Below are 16,354 nucleotides of genomic sequence, written 5' to 3' on the forward strand. Positions count from 1 at the left end.
TTAACTACAGGCATTAGGGAGATACGTGAATATTTCTCTTTTCGTGACAAAGAATACAGCTCCAACTCACTATCAGTGTCGGGTCTGGTTCCTTCACTTTCACTCTCCTCAGCGGCAACATGATGAATTCTCCTCTTTTTGTCCTTTGCTCTGTTTTTAACTGCATTGCCTTTCAGCTCATGTTTCCCCTCTTTCTCTTTCCTGTTCCAATCTTGGCTGCTTCTGGCTCTACCTTTGCACATGCGTTTCGTGTGGCCCTTCCTTCCACACTGGTGACAGTCACGGTCTTTGTACCAGCAGTCATCATCAGTATGATTCATTTTCCCGCAGCGGCGGCATTTTTCACCTCTTTGTGACAGCACTGCATTCACTTTAAGGGAACCACTCAACTGCTGCACTTCACGTGTTGCTGTCTCTGCCGACACAGCATAATCAACTGCTTTGCGAAACGTGAGATCCTTCTCAGTCAAAAGACGCTTCTGCACAGTTTCACACTTTAATCCACACACAAATCTGTCTCGTAGAGCATCTTCCAGATACGCACCAAACTCGCAATGTTCTGACAGTCTTTTCAGCACCGCCACATACTGTGCGACCGTTTCTTCTTCCCCCTGATTCCTCTTGTGGAACCGGAACCTTTCAGCTATTACCAGCGGTTTGGGAGCAAAATGAGCTTGCAAAACACCCACAATATTGTCATACTGCATTGTCCCAGGCTTGCTTGGCGCCACTAGATTACGCAGCAGACTGTACGTCTTGGGACCCATCACACTCAGCAGCACCGGGACCCGTTTCTCAGGCTGAATGTCATTAGCAAGGGTGTAATGCTCAAAACGTTCAATATACGTCGCCCATTGCTCACCAGCATCATCAAAAGGGTCCATCTGTCCAATCATTCCAGCCATGATGTATCCGCTGTCCACAGCCAACACTGTCGTTTTTGACTCGTCGGCGAAAAGCAGCTAGCAGCTAGCTCCGATGCTAATTCACCACGCGATCGTCCGTTTTCCGTCCGAACTCGGCCACGCAGTCAGTTCATGCTCAGTAGACAGCCAAGTCTTCCAGACGTCACAACTCGTCGCCAATTTATGTTATATTTCCACTGTAGTGTCAATACACTATTAAGGATTATGCCGAGTCAGACTGCACATACAACAGTTTGTTTACAAGTTGACTTCTTCTTTATTGGGATCACACAGAAGTAACATACACACATAACTGGGCGTGGTGCCCCCTACTGGCGATGGCTTGCATAGCACACAATAATTCTTGGTTCATACATAACAGCTACATTGTAGCTTGCCATCACCAGTGTGTGAATGTGTGTGTGAATGGGTGGATGACAGGTTGTGTAAAGCGCTTTGGGGTCCTTAGGGACTAGAAAAGCGCTATACAAATACAGGCCATTTACCATTTACTGTTGCACGTCATCTGTGTCCTCATGTTTAGCCTGCCGCGGCCGTTGGTTGGAGGAGCCGCAATAGTTTGGAAAGGAAGGAAGCAGTAAGGTCAGTTTCCATTCTGGGTTTTCAGCATTAATAAAGAAACCTGCAACAAGGTGAGTAATGTTTGAGGTCCAAAAGAAATCAACACAGAGAAATTTTTACAGTGCTTTTCTACTCTACCTGAACATTCAAAGCGCTCTATACAGGTTGCCTCATTCACACCTGTTCATAGAAGCCCTTTTTCTGTGCTTTCTACCTAACATTCACACACATTCATACTCTGATGAATGCATCAGAGAGTGACTTGGGGTTAATGTCTTGCCCAAGGACAGTTAGCATGCAGTCTGGAGCAGCCAGGGATCGACCCAAAAACCATCTGCTTAGTAGATGACCTGCTCCACCTCCTGAGCCACAGCCACCCCTTTCAGAGGTAAAGAATGATTTAGAAAGTAAGTACAGTAATTTTTTGAGGTGATTTGATTAAAAAAAAATCATTTTTGCTTCTAATTACATAATTAAGGTGTAATTACATCTTCCAACAAATTGATACATAAACGTATCATTTATCTACTAAAAATACATAGGAGCTGGCGTCATGTTGTGGAAGCTGCCATCTTGCCCCACCATCATACACTGGCTGAGATGGGCATCGCTGCGCCGCCTTTTCATGTTTTATGTAAGTGGATTTATACATTACTTTGAATTTAAAGATGTCAAATAGCTCTTTCACACTACATATGACTATTTCACATTTGTACATGTATATTTTGGTGATCTCTTTCTCAGTATGTTTTTCTTCTTATGGAAATAAGCTAATTTTAAACCAGTTAATGTTAGGCTCCAGTGTCCTAAGAAATCACACCTTTCCCCTGATAAACAAATTGATTGGATTCTCTCATTGTGTGGGAATTGATTATCAATTACAACTTCAATGAGCCACTTCAAAGAAAGTTTCACCCGCGTGGGCAGCAACAGAAAGTCCAGATGTGGAAACAGAAGGTTTCCACATTAAAATATCGATATTTGAATCATTTTGGGGTAAATTGTAGTTTTTCATTAACAGGAACACAGTGGAAAGAAACTATCATTCAGATTGTCTACATTGGAAAGAACTACTCCCTCTTCCGCCTTTTATAGTCATGTGTGAAATACGGCTGTATAAATGTGTGGCAGCCTGTGGCGTGCGCACTCACAACAATGGCTGAGCGTAACTGGAGTCATGTGCGCACGTATTTTACATCCACAAACAGCCCAGACGTGGTTTGCGATACATGTGGCAAGAAAGTGAGGTGTTGTGGCAACACCACTAACCTTGTCAAACACCTCAAAGTAAATCATATCACAGAATATGACGAGCTTATGTTGAGGCAAACTGAAGAGGAGGAGAAGGACGGGTGCTGCTAGGGTGAGACAGACGTCTCTCAGGGAGTCCTTTAGTGCTGCAGGCAGGCAAGGTGTTCACATAGTGCACAACTTCAGGTTTTTGATTTCTATATGATGAATTCTGCATTATTAAGTGATAAGAACAAGTAATCTGATGTCCTGTAATGATTATGACGCTATAATTTGAGATACAATAAAAGAGTAAAGTTTTTGTACAAAGTATCGGAGCAGTATCGTCGATACCACCCTGAATTTTACGTGGTATGGGATCGGAAAGGAAATCAGTGGTATCACACATCACTAGTGATCAAATGTCAGGCCAAGCTGGAACTGATTCCTGTCTTCTGTAACTTCTACAACACTGTCCAATAGAGACACATGAATGAACTGCAGCGTCATTAAAAACACTGATGATCTTTATTTAAAAATGTAATACATTTACATCTGAATAAACTTTTAGGCATTACGCTGACGGAGGGATGGATGGACCATGAATGCTTTCTCATCCTTCTTGTCATGCACCATGGAAGTGTCTGAGGGGCTTTTCCACTTGGAATGGGGATACTGTGTCCACACTTCAGAGGTGGAGTTTCCAGCATCTCACCTGGGCCTCATCTGCAAACAATCAGCAGGAGGGCTTCTTAAACCAGCGCTGCCTGCTACTCCTCGCCAGTTTGTTCTGCCATCTCCAGTGGTAACTAGGCTTCCCCTCTGCTCCAGTTCTGGCGTGCTCCTTCCCTGTGTTTAACCTTGTTTTCCCTGTGTTTAGGTCTCCTCTGCCAACGTACTCATCCTACCCTCAAACTCCCTTACCCGTCCAGCAACTTCTTCTCCCTCTGTTGCAGAATTCCCGTTGGATTGTTCCCATCAGGAGCCAGGTGTTCAGTCTCTCGATAGCTTTTCCTCTGGTTCCTGCTGTCTGCTGACACTCCTAGCTCGAGCCACGTTCTCCATTCCCTCTCTAAAGTCTCATAAATAGTTTAACCATGTGCATTGAATCTGCATTTGGGTCTAAGCTTTCTATGCAGGGAAGAAATCATCACAGTGACATCTATTTAATTTTCAATTCAATTTTATTTAAAGAGCGCCAAATGACAGCAACAGTCACCTGAAGGCGCTTTATATTGTAAGATATACTTACAAAGAAAACCCCAACAATCATATGACCCCCTATGAGCAAGCACTTTGGCGACAGTGGGAAGGAAAAACTCCCTTTTAACAGGAAGAAACCTCCAGCAGAACCAGGCTCAGGGAGGGGCGGCCATCTGCTGCGACCGGTTGGGGAGGGGCAAGGAAAATAGTATAAAGACATGGAACAGAGACAGAGGTTAATAACAAGTACCATTCAGTGCAGAGGTCTATTAAACATAGTGGGTGAAGAAGAAACACCCAGTGCATCATGGGAATCCCCCGGCAGCCTAATGCTGGGCATACACTGTGCGATTTTTGGCCCATTTTGAGCCGATTTTTCAGTCGTGCGATCGTTTTGGGGATCGTCCCGAGTTTGGCCTTGATCAAACTTCTCACCCCTGCGAGTCAATCCTACAGTTTGATCAGGAGCCGAATAACGCGACTGAAAAATCGCAGCACAGTGTATGCCCAGCTTATTGCAGCATAGAGGATTCAGGATCACCTGAGTAGGCCATCAGATTACTGAAAGGATACTGAAAAAACCCGTCGAAGTAGTCTTAGTCTTCATTGCTGCTGGTCGACTCAATTGAACACCTCTGAAGTTTGCACACAGGCAAGTATTCCTCTTCTTGCTCAAAATCCTCTCGGGAACGCTTCCTCGAGCCTCCAGTTTCGTGTTCAAGCTCTTCGTGCGCATCTTCAAATACTTCAGAGTCATCATCGCTCCATCTCATTCTTTTGTTTGCTCCTAAATCTTCTTCATCCCTCTCTCTAGACCTCTTCCTGGAAACACCTGGCTGAGGGTCCTCTTCTGGGATGTACTGGCGAACATCCATGCGGCCTTCAAATGCCTCCTCATTTTCAATGCCACCAACATTGAAAATGATCACAACCACAGCATCCCCGTGCTGTTCATCGTTGTCACCATTGGCATTATTGTCCCTCACATGAATATTTTGAACATCGTCGTCGTCGTCATCGTCATCGTCATCGTTGCCGTCGCCGTCGCCGCCGTCATTGGCGTCATCGTTGTCGTCATCGTCGTTGTCGTTGTCGTTGTCGTCATCGTCGTCATCGTCGTTGTCGTCGTCGTCGTCATCGTCGTCGTCGTCATCGTCGTCGTCGTCGTCGTCATCGTTGTCGTCGTCATCGTCTTCGTCCCCGTAAAGGTAATTGTCATATTGTGCCAGTACTGAAGCTATTAGCTCATGTAGATAGCAACAATAATCACAGAGAGCGAGATACAGATCGTTCAGGAAGCCATTAGCAGGTTCCTGATCTCCATTTGCCAACATTCGTGGGTTAACCTGTTGGCCTGCAAGATCATTAAATCTTTTAATTAACATCCATAACTATCTGCTGAAAATCTGTTTTTCATCAATTTCAAGACTGAGTACATGTGCTTACCGTTTTGGTTATTTTGTGGTCCGTCTCCACTTGCACTCATTTTGACTACAAGGAACACAAAACAACAATGATCACTAAACCTCAACCCAGAATGTTCAGAGAATTTGCTTTTTTTGTGATGACTTTAGGCTGCGTCCAAACGTACACGGCTATGTTTGAAAACGGACGTTTTTCCTTTTTCGTTTAAAAAAAAATAATAATCCAGTCCACATGTGCAGTTTTGAAAAAATATCTCCTTCCACATCTAAACACTAAAAACAAAGTGAAACGCTGTCAAGAACACGCCAAATCTTAACCGTGTAGAAATGTTGGCCAATCAGAAGTCTAGAAGCCTGGGTGGGAAAACCTCATAAAACCTTACGTACTTCTGAGAAGTTTTTGTCTTTTTCTGGAAAAGCAGCTAATTTTGTGTTACTTTCACGTGCCTTCATCGTTTCAAATGTTAATAACTAAAGACAGACTCACAACTTTGGAATGGACTAAATGCATACAGCATACATAAATGTCATTTTTTAAAATTACATTTCTTCCAAACCGACGTCAGGATTTGGGTTGGGAGAGCGTCTGTGTTGAATGTAGAATCCACGTCTGATGTAAGCGTGTAAAAACTGCAGATACTAAGATTAACAGACACAGTATGTTGTCTACATCTGCCATTGTAGAAATTGATCTCACGTAAACAATAACGTGGCCACAGCGTGACTTCAACAGCGGCGCACACTTTTGACATTGCCTGAGTAAATGTCCGTTTTCCTCGTCCACACCTAAACACAAAAACGTCCTTTTTAAAAATCTCACCTTTCAGTGACTCAATCTGCTGTTTAGGTGTGGACGAAAGGCCCAAATGCAGAGACAAAGCTGCGCTTTCAAAAATAGCCGTGTACATGTGCACGTAGGCTCAATTTCTCAGAAATTCTAATAGTTTGTTTGAGAACAAAACTTACGTCTTCTCTATTTTCCTAAATGAACAAAATAATCTGAGAAATAATCGTGTTAAAAAGAGCTTCTGTCACTCTAAGATATGATTAAGAACATTTTCTAATTTATGTATCATTTGTCAAATATTACATCAGCTGACAAATAGTTAAGTCTTCATTTGTTTTCCTGAATAATAGATCCACATCATCCTCTCTATGATGGAAAATATAGTCTAGTCTTGCACAATGTAAAGTACATAAATACTGTCCTGGCAAGCAGGGAAATCAGGCTTTATATATTTAAGTAAATGATCTTGAGTTTATAAACTGAAATTTGAGCTTACTTTAGTTCTTGGTAGATTACACAGCAGTTAATCCTCAGGGAAACGTCCAAATGTCACTAAATAGTGGTCTGCTTTCATTCGGTTGCAGTGTCTCTTCAGTTTTGTGTTCATATGCTGATGTTTTCATTCAAACATGCTTAAATGCTGTGATGTCACTTTAGCAGCAAAGACTGCGGAATGTGCAGAGATTCTTTTGACATCAAGTTGTTTGCTCAGATTTTGATATCTTTTAAATGGAGACAAAACAAAACGCTATGGCAACAAAACAACAAGCTGTTTCCAGTGCTTAATATTTAACATGTCTTTGTTATAAATTTTATTTGTACAAATCTGTGATGTTGATGTGCACAACGTGGGATTTAGACCTCGGAGGGTTAATCAACAAATCACGAAAAATTAGGTTTAAATTTCTGTTCATGACGGTGCAGATTTCTGACATTTTGTGTACTTGAAGCATTTAACAATTTGATTGTTTTCTAATAAAAACTGTGTGAAACTCAAGTTAGAACTGTGTTTGTAAATGAACCACCCCATGTTGTGTAGCTTTCTGGATTTTATACTTATTGGGCTACATATTAATTTACTATACAGGCTATACAGTAGATAAAATCTAAACTCACATGTTTTATGTAACTAAAGTGTTTAATCATGTGGGCTACAGACAGTAATCAAGTTATGGACTATATTGATATGAAAAACATGCATACTTAGTGCATTTGAATCATTTTAACCATATGTAACCACCTGCATGTCATGGTCCTGGGACTTCTACCTGGTTTTTTGTGTGTCTTGTATTGTTCTTGTTTGATGTCAGCTTTAGGGTCCCTCGGTTGTTCTGTTAAGATGTTGCTTATTTGATTTCCCCTCGTGACTTTACCCCCTGTGTGCCCCCTCTGTGTATCTGCCAGCCCCCATGCCTCGTTTCTCCTCCTTGTGTTTTATTCCATGTTTTCCCAGCCCGCTATGTCTGTGTTCTCTTCCAATCTGGTCTGCGTCTCTGTGTGCTTCCTGTTTTACTTTGATAGTCTCCCGTCAGTGTTGTGTTACTCCTGCCGTGTCTCGTTATGATTATCAGTGTCGCCTGTGTTCCCCGTGTGCTCCCACTTCCCTCGTTAACCCTCTGTGTATTTGTGTCCACGTCTCCTACATTACCTACATAATAGAGCTATAATAAATGTTTGTTTGGGGTTTTTTTAAGTACAGAAATCAGCTGCTAAAATAATTGTTTTGACTTTTTGGGAATGCTTTACGGTCTGTTCTGTAGGAACGCTGAATTAATATATTGACTGTCTGGCCCCTTCTGGCTATTTAATAGTTGCTGAAGGAGATTTTGTTCATCCCCAGCTAATCTCATCCATATTTATATAAAATCTAGCATACTCCACACCACACAAAGTCAGAAGCCAGTTAAAATCTGTATGTGGTACCTGAGGCGGTGCTGCACTGACCAGTTGTTTCTGGCTATTTGCTGGTTCAGCCTGCCTATCACTGCAACTCTTGGCTCTTATTGGTCAGGCTGGTGTGTGTGTGTGTGTGTGTGTGTGTGTGTGTGTGTGTGTGTGTGTGTGTGTGTGTGTGTGTGTGTGTGTGTGTGTGTGTGTGTGTGTGTGCGTATTGTAAAGACTTGATTCCCACAGTCCAAGTCAGGGTTTTAAAATGCGTTGCTGTCTCCATCCAGCATCAAAGCTGCATTGAAATTTCCTTCAATGAAATTTTGGCTCAAAGAAAAACAGTGTTGTTACTGTCAATCTCCAGTTAAAATAAAAGTGTAATTAAACCAAACGAAAGTAATGTACTAATGCTGGTCAAGACATTACCTGTAGCTGAGTGACATTTCCTCCAATTTCTGTTGGTGTCTGCAGTTTCCACTGGGGCTTAGTGTCTACTGCTACCCGACTGCACCACCATCCTCCACATTGCTATGCGTCCATTGGTGGTGCCAGCTGCTAGGATTTCTGAGTGTTGCAGAATTTTTAAAAAAGCAACGAGTTTTGTTTTTTTTAACCTATGCATTTGGAAACATTCAGGAATATGGTGATGGGAAAGAAAAAGGTGGTTTCCATGAAGTCTCCCTCTCGCATCCACCTTCCATACTGCCAAAGCTCCAGACTGTCAATAACAATAATAACAGTAATAGTTAACAGTTAATTTGCCTAGCACTTTCAAAACAGTTACAAAGTGTGTTAAAGAACACAATAAAATCTTAGTTAAAAACACAAAAGAAAAGTTCAAAGAGTTAAAACACGAAACGGTTTGTTTTCTTTTTGCATTGAGCCAGGCTGCACGGACAGCTAAGAGTGTCTGATGTGCAGAATGCAGGCAGTGACTTGGTTCATAAGAAGTGACCAAATCTGTAACAAGGCTTGTACCCATGTATCGTATACCCAAAAGGTTGTGAGGAGGAGAATGATGATTTATTTCTTTGAATTTGTTATAAGTCTGGCAGCTGAGATTTAAATGAGCTGGAGGTGAAAGATGGACTTCTGGCTGAGATCCCAGTAGAAGGAATTACAATTATTCAAACACAATGAGATAAAAGGATTTAATGGGTGTGATAAATGTGGTTGCACTCACCTGTTCACGGCACCTGATGTTAATGAGCAGAAAGGTAGGGTGAGCATGAGGCGAAACCTTCTGTTGACTGCAGCTTGAGCGCAGCTTGAATCATTTTGATGCATCTTTTGGTTTATGTATACTTCTGCACTAAGTTATGCAATAGGCCAATGTTGAAATTTGGCATAGTAAATGGTGCAGTTATTTGTGCAGTCTGTGCATTTGTTTAATGGTTTGAGGCCGTGTGCCGATTTGTACAGTGGACAGTTGTATGTGGAATAAAAGTAGCAAATAGTAGAGAGGTGTATCTCATGTGTTTACTGTTGCACGTCATCTGTGTCCTCATGTTTAGCCTGCCGCGGCCGTTGGTTGGAGGAGCCGCAGTAGTTTGGAAAGGAAGGAAGCAGTAAGGTCAGTTTCCATTCTGGGTTTTCAGCATTAATAAAGAAACCTGCAACAAGGTGAGTAATGTTTGAGGTCCAAAAGAAATCAACACAGAGAAATTTTTACAGTGCTTTTCTACTCTACCTGAACATTCAAAGCGCTCTATACAGGTTGCCTCATTCACACCTGTTCATAGAAGCCCTTTTTCTGTGCTTTCTACCTAACATTCACACACATTCATACTCTGATGAATGCATCAGAGAGTGACTTGGGGTTAATGTCTTGCCCAAGGACAGTTAGCATGCACTCTGGAGCAGCCAGGGATCGATCCAAAAACCATCTGATTAGTAGATGACCTGCTCCACCTCCTGAGCCACAGCCACCCCTTTCAGAGGTAAAGAATGATTTAGAAAGTAAGTACAGTAATTTTTTGAGGTGATTTGATTTTAAAAAAATCATTTTTGCTTCTAATTACATAATTAAGGTGTAATTACATCTTCCAACAAATTGATACATAAACGTATCATTTATCTACTAAAAATACATAGGAGCTGGCGTCATGTTGTGGAAGCTGCCATCTTGCCCCACCATCATACACTGGCTGAGATGGGCATCGCTGCGCCGCCTTTTCATGTTTTATGTAAGTGGATTTATACATTACTTTGAATTTAAAGATGTCAAATAGCTCTTTCACACTACATATGACTATTTCACATTTGTACATGTATATTTTGGTGATCTCTTTCTCAGTATGTTTTTCTTCTTATGGAAATAAGCTAATTTTAAACCAGTTAATGTTAGGCTCCAGTGTCCTAAGAAATCACACCTTTCCCCTGATAAACAAATTGATTGGATTCTCACATTGTGTGGGAATTGATTATCAATTACAACTTCAATGAGCCACTTCAAAGAAAGTTTCACCCGCGTGGGCAGCAACAGAAAGTCCAGATGTGGAAACAGAAGGTTTCCACATTAAAATATCGATATTTGAATCATTTTGGGGTAAATTGTAGTTTTTCATTAACAGGAACACAGTGGAAAGAAACTATCATTCAGATTGTCTACATTGGAAAGAACTACTCCCTCTTCCGCCTTTTATAGTCATGTGTGAAATACGGCTGTATAAATGTGTGGCAGCCTGTGGCGTGCGCACTCACAACAATGGCTGAGCGTAACTGGAGTCATGTGCGCACGTATTTTACATCCACAAACAGCCCAGACGTGGTTTGCGATACATGTGGCAAGAAAGTGAGGTGTTGTGGCAACACCACTAACCTTGTCAAACACCTCAAAGTAAATCATATCACAGAATATGACGAGCTTATGTTGAGGCAAACTGAAGAGGAGGAGAAGGACGGGTGCTGCTAGGGTGAGACAGACGTCTCTCAGGGAGTCCTTTAGTGCTGCAGGCAGGCAAGGTGTTCACATAGTGCACAACTTCAGGTTTTTGATTTCTATATGATGAATTCTGCATTATTAAGTGATAAGAACAAGTAATCTGATGTCCTGTAATGATTATGACGCTATAATTTGAGATACAATAAAAGAGTAAAGTTTTTGTACAAAGTATCGGAGCAGTATCGTCGATACCACCCTGAATTTTACGTGGTATGGGATCGGAAAGGAAATCAGTGGTATCACACATCACTAGTGATCAAATGTCAGGCCAAGCTGGAACTGATTCCTGTCTTCTGTAACTTCTACAACACTGTCCAATAGAGACACATGAATGAACTGCAGCGTCATTAAAAACACTGATGATCTTTATTTAAAAATGTAATACATTTACATCTGAATAAACTTTTAGGCATTACGCTGACGGACGGATGGATGGACCATGAATGCTTTCTCATCCTTCTTGTCATGCACCATGGAAGTGTCTGAGGGGCTTTTCCACTTGGAATGGGGATACTGTGTCCACACTTCAGAGGTGGAGTTTCCAGCATCTCACCTGGGCCTCATCTGCAAACAATCAGCAGGAGGGCTTCTTAAACCAGCGCTGCCTGCTACTCCTCGCCAGTTTGTTCTGCCATCTCCAGTGGTAACTAGGCTTCCCCTCTGCTCCAGTTCTGGCGTGCTCCTTCCCTGTGTTTAACCTTGTTTTCCCTGTGTTTAGGTCTCCTCTGCCAACGTACTCATCCTACCCTCAAACTCCCTTACCCGTCCAGCAACTTCTTCTCCCTCTGTTGCAGAATTCCCGTTGGATTGTTCCCATCAGGAGCCAGGTGTTCAGTCTCTCGATAGCTTTTCCTCTGGTTCCTGCTGTCTGCTGACACTCCTAGCTCGAGCCACGTTCTCCATTCCCTCTCTAAAGTCTCATAAATAGTTTAACCATGTGCATTGAATCTGCATTTGGGTCTAAGCTTTCTATGCAGGGAAGAAATCATCACAGTGACATCTATTTAATTTTCAATTCAATTTTATTTAAAGAGCGCCAAATGACAGCAACAGTCACCTGAAGGCGCTTTATATTGTAAGATATACTTACAAAGAAAACCCCAACAATCATATGACCCCCTATGAGCAAGCACTTTGGCGACAGTGGGAAGGAAAAACTCCCTTTTAACAGGAAGAAACCTCCAGCAGAACCAGGCTCAGGGAGGGGCGGCCATCTGCTGCGACCGGTTGGGGAGGGGCAAGGAAAATAGTATAAAGACATGGAACAGAGACAGAGGTTAATAACAAGTACCATTCAGTGCAGAGGTCTATTAAACATAGTGGGTGAAGAAGAAACACCCAGTGCATCATGGGAATCCCCCGGCAGCCTAATGCTGGGCATACACTGTGCGATTTTTGGCCCATTTTGAGCCGATTTTTCAGTCGTGCGATCGTTTTGGGGATCGTCCCGAGTTTGGCCTTGATCAAACTTCTCACCCCTGCGAGTCAATCCTACAGTTTGATCAGGAGCCGAATAACGCGACTGAAAAATCGCAGCACAGTGTATGCCCAGCTTATTGCAGCATAGAGGATTCAGGATCACCTGAGTAGGCCATCAGATTACTGAAAGGATACTGAAAAAACCCGTCGAAGTAGTCTTAGTCTTCATTGCTGCTGGTCGACTCAATTGAACACCTCTGAAGTTTGCACACAGGCAAGTATTGCTCTTCTTGCTCAAAATCCTCTCGGGAACGCTTCCTCGAGCCTCCAGTTTCGTGTTCAAGCTCTTCGTGCGCATCTTCAAATACTTCAGAGTCATCATCGCTCCATCTCATTCTTTTGTTTGCTCCTAAATCTTCTTCATCCCTCTCTCTAGACCTCTTCCTGGAAACACCTGGCTGAGGGTCCTCTTCTGGGATGTACTGGCGAACATCCATGCGGCCTTCAAATGCCTCCTCATTTTCAATGCCACCAACATTGAAAATGATCACAACCACAGCATCCCCGTGCTGTTCATCGTTGTCACCATTGGCATTATTGTCCCTCACATGAATATTTTGAACATCGTCGTCGTCGTCATCGTCATCGTCATCGTTGTCGTCGCCGTCGCCGCCGTCATTTGCGTCATCGTTGTCGTCATCGTCGTTGTCGTCATCGTCGTCATCGTCGTTGTCGTTGTCGTCGTCGTCGTCATCGTCGTCGTCGTCATCATCGTCGTCGTCATCATCGTCGTCGTCATCGTCGTCGTCGTCATCGTCTTCGTCCCCGTAAAGGTAATTGTCATATTGTGCCAGTACTGAAGCTATTAGCTCATGTAGATAGCAACAATAATCACAGAGAGCGAGATACAGATCGTTCAGGAAGCCATTAGCAGGTTCCTGATCTCCATTTGCCAACATTTGTGGGTTAACCTGTTGGCCTGCAAGATCATTAAATCTTTTAATTAACATCCATAACTATCTGCTGAAAATCTGTTTTTCATCAATTTCAAGACTGAGTACATGTGCTTACCGTTTTGGTTATTTTGTGGTCCGTCTCCACTTGCACTCATTTTGACTACAAGGAACACAAAACAACAATGATCACTAAACCTCAACCCAGAATGTTCAGAGAATTTGCTTTTTTTGTGATGACTTTAGGCTGCGTCCAAACGTACACGGCTATGTTTGAAAACAGACGTTTTTCCTTTTTCGTTTAAAAAAAAAAAAATCCAGTCCACATGTGCAGTTTTGAAAAAATATCTCCTTCCACATCTAAACACTAAAAACAAAGTGAAACGCTGTCAAGAACACGCCAAATCTTAACCGTGTAGAAATGTTGGCCAATCAGAAGTCTAGAAGCCTGGGTGGGAAAACCTCATAAAACCTTACGTACTTCTGAGAAGTTTTTGTCTTTTTCTGGAAAAGCAGCTAATTTTGTGTTACTTTCACGTGCCTTCATCGTTTCAAATGTTAATAACTAAAGACAGACTCACAACTTTGGAATGGACTAAATGCATACAGCATACATAAATGTCATTTTTTTAAATTACATTTCTTCCAAACCGACGTCAGGATTTGGGTTGGGAGAGCGTCTGTGTTGAATGTAGAATCCACGTCTGATGTAAGCGTGTAAAAACTGCAGATACTAAGATTAACAGACACAGTATGTTGTCTACATCTGCCATTGTAGAAATTGATCTCACGTAAACAATAACGTGGCCACAGCGTGACTTCAACAGCGGCGCACACTTTTGACATTGCCTGAGTAAATGTCCGTTTTCCTCGTCCACACCTGAACACAAAAACGTCCTTTTTAAAAATCTCACCTTTCAGTGACTCAATCTGCTGTTTAGGTGTGGACGAAAGGCCCAAATGCAGAGACAAAGCTGCGCTTTCAAAAATAGCCGTGTACATGTGCACGTAGGCTCAGTTTCTCAGAAATTCTAATAGTTTGTTTGAGAACAAAACTTACGTCTTCTCTATTTTCCTAAATGAACAAAATAATCTGAGAAATAATCGTGTTAAAAAGAGCTTCTGTCACTCTAAGATATGATTAAGAACATTTTCTAATTTATGTATCATTTGTCAAATATTACATCAGCTGACAAATAGTTAAGTCTTCATTTGTTTTCCTGAATAATAGATCCACATCATCCTCTCTATGATGGAAAATATAGTCTAGTCTTGCACAATGTAAAGTACATAAATACTGTCCTGGCAAGCAGGGAAATCAGGCTTTATATATTTAAGTAAATGATCTTGAGTTTATAAACTGAAATTTGAGCTTACTTTAGTTCTTGGTAGATTACACAGCAGTTAATCCTCAGGGAAACGTCCAAATGTCACTAAATAGTGGTCTGCTTTCATTCGGTTGCAGTGTCTCTTCCGTTTTGTGTTCATATGCTGATGTTTTCATTCAAACATGCTTAAATGCTGTGATGTCACTTTAGCAGCAAAGACTGCGGAATGTGCAGAGATTCTTTTGACATCAAGTTGTTTGCTCAGATTTTGATATCTTTTAAATGGAGACAAAACAAAACGCTATGGCAACAAAACAACAAGCTGTTTCCAGTGCTTAATATTTAACATGTCTTTGTTATAAATTTGATTTGTACAAATCTGTGATGTTGATGTGCACAACGTGGGATTTAGACCTCGGAGGGTTAATCAACAAATCACGAAAAATTAGGTTTAAATTTCTGTTCATGACGGTGCAGATTTCTGACATTTTGTGTACTTGAAGCATTTAACAATTTGATTGTTTTCTAATAAAAACTGTGTGAAACTCAAGTTAGAACTGTGTTTGTAAATGAACCACCCCATGTTGTGTAGCTTTCTGGATTTTATACTTATTGGGCTACATATTAATTTACTATACAGGCTATACAGTAGATAAAATCTAAACTCACATGTTTTATGTAACTAAAGTGTTTAATCATGTGGGCTACAGACAGTAATCAAGTTATGGACTATATTGATATGAAAAACATGCATACTTAGTGCATTTGAATCATTTTAACCATATGTAACCACCTGCATGTCATGGTCCTGGGACTTCTACCTGGTTTTTTGTGTGTCTTGTATTGTTGTTGTTTGATGTCAGCTTTAGGGTCCCTCGGTTGTTCTGTTAAGATGTTGCTTATTTGATTTCCCCTCGTGACTTTACCCCCTGTGTGCCCCCTCTGTGTATCTGCCAGCCCCCATGCCTCGTTTCTCCTCCTTGTGTTTTATTCCATGTTTTCCCAGCCCGCTATGTCTGTGTTCTCTTCCAATCTGGTCTGCGTCTCTGTGTGCTTCCTGTTTTACTTTGATAGTCTCCCGTCAGTGTTGTGTTACTCCTGCCGTGTCTCGTTATGATTATCAGTGTCGCCTGTGTTCCCCGTGTGCTCCCACTTCCCTCGTTAACCCTCTGTGTATTTGTGTCCACGTCTCCTACATTACCTACATAATAGAGCTATAATAAATGTTTGTTTGGGGTTTTTTTAAGTACAGAAATCAGCTGCTAAAATAATTGTTTTGACTTTTTGGGAATGCTTTACGGTCTGTTCTGTAGGAACGCTGAATTAATATATTGACTGTCTGGCCCCTTCTGGCTATTTAATAGTTGCTGAAGGAGATTTTGTTCATCCCCAGCTAATCTCATCCATATTTATATAAAATCTAGCATACTCCACACCACACAAAGTCAGAAGCCAGTTAAAATCTGTATGTGGTACCTGAGGCGGTGCTGCACTGACCAGTTGTTTCTGGCTATTTGCTGGTTCAGCCTGCCTATCACTGCAACTCTTGGCTCTTATTGGTCAGGCTGGTGTGTGTGTGTGTGTGTGTGTGTGTGTGTGTGTGTGTGTGTGTGTGTGTGTGTGTGTGTGTGTGTGTGTGTGTGTGTGTGTGTGTGTGCGTATTGTAAAGACTTGATTCCCACAGTCCAAGTC

The 16,354-nt window shown here is 41.9% G+C and overlaps 2 long non-coding RNA genes across 4 annotated transcripts; both read left to right on the top strand.

Annotated features, from left to right (window-relative positions):
- The first annotated feature begins 1,825 nt into the window (after positions 1–1,825).
- On the top strand, positions 1,826–3,865 carry LOC308390475. 2 transcript variants are annotated; one of them, XR_013970447.1, is made up of 3 exons: positions 1,826–1,894; positions 2,030–2,121; positions 3,289–3,865. It is a non-coding gene; the product is annotated as an uncharacterized lncRNA (long non-coding RNA). The 2 variants fall into 2 exon arrangements; XR_013970448.1 differs by lacking the exon at positions 1,826–1,894 and having other exon boundaries at positions 1,945–2,121.
- A 6,016-nt stretch (positions 3,866–9,881) lies between these two features.
- LOC308390942 lies at positions 9,882–11,948 on the top strand. Of its 2 annotated transcripts, none has more exons than XR_013970533.1 (3): positions 9,882–9,958; positions 10,113–10,204; positions 11,372–11,948. It is a non-coding gene; the product is annotated as an uncharacterized lncRNA (long non-coding RNA). The 2 variants fall into 2 exon arrangements; XR_013970534.1 differs by having other exon boundaries at positions 9,894–9,977.
- The last annotated feature ends 4,406 nt before the right edge of the window (positions 11,949–16,354 follow it).

The sequence above is a fragment of the Rhamphochromis sp. 'chilingali' genome (assembly GCF_963969265.1).
Source record: "Rhamphochromis sp. 'chilingali' genome assembly, chromosome: 22".
Taxonomy (NCBI): domain Eukaryota; kingdom Metazoa; phylum Chordata; class Actinopteri; order Cichliformes; family Cichlidae; genus Rhamphochromis; species Rhamphochromis sp. 'chilingali'.